A 10,000-nucleotide genomic window follows, 5' to 3' on the forward strand; every position below is an offset into this window, starting at 1 on the left:
AATTTAATGTCTTAATGTACAAGTATCTCTGTATGTTTTTTTTTGTGAATGGTATATATTATTTAAAATAAGACCAATTCTAATCATTGCAGGTTTAGCAAACACACCCCTCTCCCACCGAGAGCTCTTAAGGTGTTCCAATTTCGCACCGGTTCAATGTCGAAAAAAATTTGCAAATTCATTCACCTCTGAATTATAATGTGAATCTATCATGTTTAAAAGAGATTTATTTTAGGAGAGGCAGGTGTGTGTGTGTGTGTGTGTGTGTGTGTGTGTGTGTGTGTGTGTGTGTGTGTGTGGTGTGTGTGTGTGTGTGTGAGATGGCGTTATGAAATCGATTGGCTTAATGTGAAGCAGAATGAGAATAGTTTCGAATATTGAAGAGATCAGTTTGCTCGTTGGGTGAACTGATTGCTATGTAGGTCAGGTAGGTGTTTCCTGTTTGAAGCTATCGACATATGTATGTATGTATGTATGCATGTATGTATAAATGTATATATTATTATTATTATTATTATTATTATTATTATTATTATTATTATGATTATTATTATAATTGTAATTATTATTATAATAATAATAATAATATTTATTATCATTATTATTATTATTATTATTATTATTATTATTATACTATTATTATTATTATCATTACTAGCTAAGCTGCAACGTTACTTGGAAAAGCAGGATGCTATAAGCCCAAGGGCTCCAACAGAGAAAAATAGCTCAGTGATTAAAGGAAAAAAATAAATAAATAAACGATATATACAGTAATGAACAACTAAAATAATTCAAAAAATATTAACAACATTAAACCAGACATTTCATATATAAGCTATAAAAAGACTTATGTCAGCCTGTTCAACATAAAAACATTTACTGCAAATGTATATATCATAGTCAGGACTATGAAACGTAAAGTAGGAGATGATGAATGGAGTATTGATTTAAAAGCTCAGGATGGAGAAGACTGTCAAAATCTAACCAAGGCCCTTTGCGTCAATACGCGAAGGATATCATCATCATCAGCCGTAGTAAATCCACAGCAGAACAAAGGCCTCAGACGTGTCCTTTCACTTGCGTCTGTTTATGGTTAGTGCCAGTCTATACCCGCAAATTTTCTTAGTTCGTCAATTCATCGTTTTTTTTCTTTCCCCTGGCTTTTCGTTATTTATATATAAAGAGAGAGAGAGAGAGAGAGAGAGAGAGAGAGAGAGAGAGAGAGAGAGAGAGAGAGAGAGAGAGAGACTGTATATATATATATATAAATATATATATATATATATATATATATATACATAAAGAGAGAGAGAGAGAGAGAGAGAGAGAGAGAGAGAGAGAGAGAGAGAGAGAGAGAGAGAGAGAGAGAGAGAAATATTATGTAAATGTGTGCCAGAGAGGACTATAACTTCTTCCTACTAAACCTGACGTGTTTATCATGAGAATATGGTCTTCCCTCCGGCGTCTTAAAAAAAAATATGTATTCTAGTGGTTGAATTATACAATTTCACATATACCCTGATGTATATATGTAAACTTAGTGTATTATATAATTAAATATATTCGGATTTCTCGTCTACTGAACGCTTTGTTGTTAAGAGAACGTCTTCAAGGTAGTTACTTGTGTAAAATGGTATCCGGTGAGTTTGAATATGTCAATTTACGTGAAATTGAATATATCTAAATAATTTTGTATTTTCAAAGCAAATTACCTGAAACCACTAATTGGTAATATACAGAATAAATAGTTATCCTCCCCGTATATATTAAAGAGCAAGTTTTCTGGCTATATATATATATATATATATATATATATATATATATCTATATTTATATATATACATATATATATAATATATATATATATATATATATATATATATATCTTTCCTGTCACGTTGAGGGGCATTGCCAGGCGTATAACTACTCGGTCTATGCCCGTCCCTCGGGTAGGGGGGAGAGTAAGTGAGTAGTCATACCCTGGTGAGAACTGGGTACCTCGAGAAGTACACTGGGAAACCACAACTACCGTGTTGTAGTTAGGAAAGGGGGAGAGGTTGGGAAGGGGTTAATCTCTGTGTGTCTGTGTGCATACCTAATTATTTAGCACCATTTTTGACGGGTCGCGTACACTATACTCTAATTTTTATAGCGGTGCATATTTGCACTTGACTCACAGGGATGCCCTTTTAGCTCGGAAAGGTTCCTGATACCTGATTGGTCGGAAGTATTTTTGTCCGAACACCTTCATTGTTCTCGAATGATTACCAAGTAATATGAATCGAAACTTATTTATTAACCTATATTTCTCCATCAGATATATGTTTAGTCAATAAACAATGTGAAAGAATAAATATATTATAAAGAATCGTCTTGGTAAGTCTAAATTTAATAACACAATCCGCCGAAGTCAACGACAGCAGCTGGTTTTCGGATGCACGCTTTGTAATTTTGTAATTTTTCACATATTTTAACGCAAATTGGGATAGATTACACTCAGCATAAGTCAAACATGTTATTATAAACTTTCTTTGAATACCAGAACTTACCAAACACATGGAATTAATAAAACCCAATATTTGTGAAAACTTATGGGGAGGTAAAAGAACAGCCTCTAGCGGCCTGGCGGAAAAAACGATCCCTTCTGACTCGTAGACGCAGTTTGTTTTTTTCTTTCGTAATATAGTTCGGCCTATTCCTTTCAGTTTAGATAGTCTTACATTGTTTCTCTTCGTATTATTTTGCTTAGTATTTTCCCACATTCCTGTTCCTCACCGAATATCTATCTATTTTCCCCGATATCCCTTCTTTCATATATGGGATATTCCTTATTTCTTATCCTCTGTCGAAAGTGATGGCTTGAAGGGAAGCGCGTGCTAGTCTCATTAAAATAGTGTAGAGGCGGGAATAAAAAAATACTATGCTTAATATCAGGTTTACAGAATAGGTTATACTTGCTACACAGCATAAAATTTATGTTGTTATTATTATTTACATACTTACTGACGTAAGGTGCAAAACATAGGAATCGTAGTGCGGATATCACATAGGCCTATATGAAAGAAGGGATATCGGGGAAAATAGATAGATATTCGATGAGGAACAGGAATGTGGGAAGATACTAAGCAAAATAATACGAAAAGAAACAATGTAAGACTAAACTGAAAGGAATAGGCCGAACTATATTACGAAAGAAAAAAAAACAAACTGCGTCTACGAGTCAGAAGGGATCGTTTTTTCCGCCAGGCCGCTAGAGGCTGTTCTTTCACCTCCCCATAAGTTTTCACAAATATCTGGTTTTATTAATTCCATGTTTTTGGTAAGTTCTGGGATTCAAAGAAAGTTTATAATAACATGTTTGACTTATGCTGAGTGTAATCTATCCCAATTTGCGTTAAAATATGTGAAAAATTACAAAATTACAAAGCGTGCATCCGAAAACCAGCTGCTGTCGTTGACTTCGGCGGATTGTGTTATTAAATCTAGACTTATCAAGACGATTCTTTATAATATATTTATTCTTGCACATTGTTTATTGACAAAACATATATATGATGGAGAAATATAGGTTAATAAATAAGTTTCGATTCATATTACTTGGTAATCATTCGAGAACAATGAAGGTGTTCGGACAAAAATACTTCCGACCAATCAGGTATCAAGAACCTTTCCGAGCTAAAAGGGCACCCCTGTGAGTCAAGTGCAAATATGCACCGCTATAAAAAATAGACTTTAGATTACTATATTTTGGAATATAAACACTTATGTAATTGTCACCGATGAACGATGCTTTTATTAAACGATTTTTTTTTTAAATATTCAAATAGTTTACACCCATAGCCTGAGATGCCAGCCTACTTTTCTAAACCTATATAAAAAAGACAATAGTAAAGAAGTTTATTGACAATATTCATCTATTAGAACGGTGAAAATTGTGATATGTTTTTATTGGAAATGCGTTAAATGTCCTAAGCAACTAAACCATAATACACATCAATGAAAAATCAAGGTGATTTGCACTGGACTGAAGTAGTTATCTTTGCCTGTTTTAAACATACTAGCTAAGATACGAAATGTATCACCAAGTAAACTCATCATAATACAATAACAACAAACGCAGCCGTTTCTAGTCCACTGCAGGACAAAAGCCTCAAACATCTTTATTCAGGTTTGCGGTTTGGCCAGTTTTCATTACCACGCTGGCCAGCGCGGATGGGAAATGGTGGGAGACTTTAGTAAGATCGCTCACAGCAAAGTAACCTAGTATGGGTGCCCCTGACTAATACAGCTTTGTTGATCATGGCGATATGCAAACCCTTTCACCAAGTTAAGGTACCCCTACCAAAGTGTGGGCCTAAGATGGGAAAATCTCACAGAAGTTTAGGCCTGACAGTACACAGGTCAATTCATATTTTTTTAAAGGTAGTAGTAGTAGTTGCGATATACATAACAGTAATTATACGAACACCATTCTTTGATGATATTTAGCTCGTAAATATGATATCAGAGTTCGTATGTAGATGAAAAACTGCTATTCAATACCCTTTTCAAAATAGCAAACAGCAAGTCAGTCCAGGCGGGCAGTACCTGGCAAATATCAATCAATTATCGCTATCGCATACCTGATAAAATTATCAGTTATCAACAATCTTAAGCCCTGATAACACATTCATATACAAGAAGAGTGATCCATTCCAAAGGTATATATACGACTTACTAAATCATGGATATATCAGAACCACGAGGAAAGTTACTCAGTGCAATAGCCTCTGTACAATGGTCTTCCACTGTCTTGGGTTAGAGTTCTCTTGCTTGAGGGTACACTTAGGCACACTGTTCTATCTTATATCTCTTCCTCTTGTTTTGCTAAAGTTTTTATTGTTAATATTGTTGCTCTTGAAATATTTTATTTTTCTTTGTTTCCTTTCCTCACTGAGCTATTTTCCCTGTTGGAGCCCTGGGCTTATAGCATCTTGCTTTTCCAACTAGGGTTGTGGCTTAGCAAGTAATAATAATAATAATAATAATAATAATAATAATAATAATAATAATAATAATAATTATTATTATTATTATTATTCAACAGAAGAGCATCAAGAAATTATCATTAGAAAATTCAGATAATTATCATTGATTTCATGTTATAAAAATATTATCATCAGCAGTATGCAGTTATTTTTAATAGTCAGACCTTCGCCATCATGAGGCTCAATACTACACAGTACTCTAGAAGTTTCATTCCAGCTGTGACCAAGTTGGGGAATGATGTTCCTAATCGGGTAGTTGAATCGGTGGAACCTTAAAAGTTCAATTTTTTTCTTATATCGTTTATTTATTTTCTTATTTCCTTTCCTCGCTGAGCTATTTTTCCTTATTGAAGCCCTTGGGCTTATAGAATCTTACTTTTCCAACTAGGGTTGTAGCTTAGCTAATAATAATAACAATAATAATCATCATAATTGTAATCTGTGTCCCAATAATCAATTACGAAGTCACTTGGATCTTGAGTCTTATTTGGATGTGAAGCTGATTACAACAGACAAAAACACATAAGAGAGTCTGGTGGTAGCTTAGTGGATATGTTGGCAAACAACATAAAGACCACTAACGAGAGAGAGAGAGAGAGAGAGAGAGAGAGAGATGTATATATATACACACACATACACACACACACACACACACATATATATATATATATATATATATGTTATGTTCTCATAAAAAGATTTTTCGCTTCTTATCAAAAAATGATAGACGATGGAAAATGTCAGTGTTTCATTGGATGTTTACAACGAGAGAGAGAGAGAGAGAGAGAGAGAGAGAGAGAGAGAGAAGAGACGTCTTGGCCTAATCGTACCTTAGGATGAAGTTGATGAGGGTTCCTCACGGAAATGTGAGATCCACTTATGATATTTCTTTTTCTTATCATTATTATTACTAGCTAAGCTACAACCTTAATTGGAAAAAAATAGCCCTGTAAGGAAAGAAATTGAGGAAAAAGATAAAATAGTTTGTAAGATTGTACCCACAAGCAAGAGAACTGGAAGACCATGGTACAGAGGCTATGGCACTACCCAAGACTATAGAACATAGGTTTGATTTTGGAGTGTCCTTCTTCTAGAAGAGCTGCTTACCCTACCTTAAGAGTATCTTCTACCCTTATTAAGAGGAAAGTAGCAATTGAACAATTACAGTGAATTACTTAGCCCCTGAGGGAAAAATAATTTCTTATACTGATTAGAAGGCTGCAGAACATTAAAAATCTTCCAAGTTCAATGGACTTTTCCTCATGCTCATTTGCCGCAATGCAGCAGTACAAGCTAAGGACAATCCTTACAATGATTGTATCGTAAGTCACAATTATCGTAGTTGTGGTAGCCTATTGGAAACGTCCCTGCATGGCGATCTGCTGGACGGAGGTTCAAGACCCTCCTCAAGCTAAGTAATTTCTTGTACTGCCTGCAACCTCACTATCCTTGTGAGTTAAGTTGGGGGGATTTGGGGGAGGCGTTTGCCCTCCAGTGACTAGAAACGTCTGCATTAGCTGTTGTTGTTCAATAAGCAGAAAGTAACATATATTTTTGTTTATTAGCAGACATTTTGGAAGAAGACTGCTAGTTTATTTCATTTCTCCCACACCTCATACCCCAGTTACGAATCACAAAATACGACAAATATCAAGGTACGAATTTTATGGATTTAGTCAACTAATACGCAATTGTATTTAATGAAAATCGCCTAAAACATTCAACTCAATTGTAAATCTAGTTTGTGAACTTTCCCTAATATGGGGAACGTCTTAATAACTGATCTCCAGAACAAAACAGCAACAACAACAAATGCAGCCATTTATAGTCCACTGCAGGACAAAGGCCTCAGAAATGTCCTTACTGATGTATTGAGTTTGGCCAGTTTTCATTCACTCCATGGCCACTGGATTGGTGATGGTGGGAGAAGTTGAAAATTTCTAACCGACAAAGATGGTCTCTGAGCAAAGGCAATGGACCTGGAATCATATTCTAGATATAAATTCAATTTTCCCAATGTCTCCAAACAAAAATATTTTCAAGCGTCTACGATGAACTAACCTTATCCAACATTTATCCAACACCTTCACTCAAAAACTATATTCAATAAAAAATAAACCAATACGCTATTAAAGGTCACATATAAAATACATTTTGGTCATAGCTCCCAAAGAGAGCAGAAATGGGAGCATATAAATCGTGACCCATTTATTATTATTATTATTATTATTATTATTATTATTATTATTATTGCTTCCCAAGCTACAACCCAAGATAGAAAAGCAGGATGCTGTAAGCCCAAGGGGCTTCAACAGGAAAAGTAGCCCAGTGAGGGAAGGAAAAAATGAAAAATAAAATATTTTAGGAAGAGTAACAAAATTAAAATAACTATCTCTTTTATAAACTTTAAAAACTTTACCAACAAAAGGAAGAGAAATTAGATAGAAAGGTGTGCCCGTGTGTACCCTCAAGCAAGAGAACTCTAGCCCAAGACAGTAGATTACCAGGATACAGAGGCTATGGGACTACTCAAGACTAGGAACAATGGTATGATTTTGGAGTGTCCTCCTAGAAGAGCTGCTCTCCATAGCTAACACAACGAAGCAGTAAAAGCAGAAATAAAAGACCGTGCGGTATTAAGTGCCAGAAAACAGTGCCCCGAGAGAGAGAGAGAGAGAGAGAGAGAGAGAGAGAGAGAGTTTCACTTCTCGTAGTCCGTCAGTCTTGCGTCAGACGCCGTGGAGTGTATACCTACTTGGCTGTGTTCCTTCGCGTTCCTTCGCGTCGTTGTCAGGCTGAGCGCTTCTTTGGCGCGCCCTGATTGATCCTAAATCCTTCATCCTACGGATTACTCTTCAATATAGGATTTACGTATTATTTAAAAAAAAAATTGGCGACTTAAATACTTCGTCCTACGGATTACTCTTCAGTTTACGTGGATTTACGTGTTGTTATTTTAATAAAAAGTAAAAACTTTTGTGATTTAGTGACTATTGGATAATTTATTAACTATTTAAGTTATTCTAAAAAAAAACTTTTGTGACTTAGTAACTTTATATGGTAATTTCGTAACCATTGGAATAATAATATATGCGAAAAAATAAAAATTCTGAATTGTACTAAAAATATATATAAATGATAACCAACAATTTTGAATTATAATAGAAAATATTTGGTGTAAAAGTATTCGTTCTATGAGTGAAATAATATAACATAATAACATTATAACGATGAATTAAAAAAAAAACTATATATTTATAACTCCATAAAAGAAAACAAAAGGGTGAAAGTTATACATAATACCAAAAGCACGATGAATTAAAAAAATAAACACCTATATATTCACAACTCTTCCACTAAAAAAAGGTTAAAGTTCAAATTCAGAAAAAAATTAACAACTCCAGCCAAGGTGATCGGGCACTGAGCAAAGGAAGAAACCCAGGACTCTTAAGTGAAAGTACCAAAAAACTCTTAGTAATTTTCCTCTCTCTTTAAATCCTTCAAAATGAAGTTCTTCTTCAGGAAAAAAGGGAAAGAGACAAAGACTTACGCGGATAAACTACCTTGGGTTATTATACAGGTGAGTGGATCAACTCTCGAGATAGTTACTAAATCTAAACTTTTGTTGTTTTTATATTTCTTATAAGATGATGTAGCCTTTGCAATACAGTTGAAGGAGGGTTGCTGGATTTCCTTTTTTTTTCTTGGGGGGGAGGGCCCTTGGGTATTTCATTTATATGTATATATATATGTGTGTATACATATATAATAAATATATATATATATATATATATTTATATATATATATATATATATATATATATATATTAGCAGACCTAGAGTATGCTGATGATGCTGTTCTTATTAGCAGAACAGCACAGGACTTGCAAAGCTTGCTTACCATAATGCATGAAATATCACATGATGTCGGTCTCAAGATAAATAGAAGAAAGACAGAGATGATGAAAACGGAATATGCAATGGTAGATGAAATATCATTGGAAGGAGAAAGGATTAATTAGGTAATCATTTAAACATTTAGGTACTATGATCTCTAATACAGGGTCTTTAGAATTGGAGTTTAATGAAATACTGAATTGAAAAAAGCAAATCAGACAATGGATAGATTAAGTAAAATTTGGATATCAAATCGCCTGAAATTACATATAAAAATCAGACTATATATCAGTTTAGTGAGATCGGTGTTACTCTATGGACATAAGTCATGGTGTGACAATGAAACAATATCCAACATTTTGTAGATTTGAGAGCAAAGCCCTCAGAGGAATATTGGGAGTTAAATGGCAGTACAGGATTAGAAATGAAACTATAAGAGAGATTACTCGAGTGCCATATGTGGAGAAGATCCTGGAGAGGGGTAGATGGAGATAGTTTGGACATGCTCTTCGCATTCCCCAAGAGAGATTAGTTCACCAATCTTTAAACTGGGCTTTACAAGGTACTAGTAGAGTTGGTATTCCTACATGGCTGAGGACTATAAAGCGCAGAGTAGAAGATGATGAGTGGAGAAGTATTGAATTAAAAGCTCAAGATAGAGACGACTGGTGAAATCTAACCGAGGCCCTTTGCGTCAATAGGCGTGGGAGGAGATGATGGTGATGATGAGAACCGAACATAATAACAGAGAGAGACGGTGACCCAAATTGAAAGGGGCTGTGTAAAAGGGTTACACAATACGTAACCCTTCAATCCCAATGATTAGGGGAAATGCGAAACGACATTATCCCTTTCCGTATTTGAGAGAAACCCGAAGGAGCCTATTTGTAAAAGTCAACCCTTATAAAGACTTCATTTCCTCAACCTTAATCTCGTGTACCCATTTGTTAAGGTCCAAAAACTTCCTTTTCAACTTCAAAGTGGCCGCGTTTCATCAGGCTCGCGTGAATTAAATGAAAAGAGACTATCTTCATCAACTTGGCCTTAAGCTTGAAAATTCTCCACAGTTTGACAAA

General features: G+C 34.7%; 1 long non-coding RNA gene and 1 pseudogene across 1 annotated transcript in view; one reads left to right on the plus strand and one right to left on the minus strand.

The window, feature by feature from the left end:
* The window catches only part of LOC137642862 (uncharacterized), a 339,742-nt gene that overhangs the window by 26,082 nt on the left and 303,660 nt on the right, over positions 1 to 10,000 (minus strand). The window lies entirely within an intron of this gene.
* The window catches only part of LOC137642858 (uncharacterized), a 134,295-nt pseudogene continuing 132,087 nt past the window's right edge, over positions 7,793 to 10,000 (plus strand).

This window comes from Palaemon carinicauda, chromosome 1 (genome assembly GCF_036898095.1).
Source record: "Palaemon carinicauda isolate YSFRI2023 chromosome 1, ASM3689809v2, whole genome shotgun sequence".
Taxonomy (NCBI): Eukaryota; Metazoa; Arthropoda; class Malacostraca; order Decapoda; family Palaemonidae; genus Palaemon; species Palaemon carinicauda.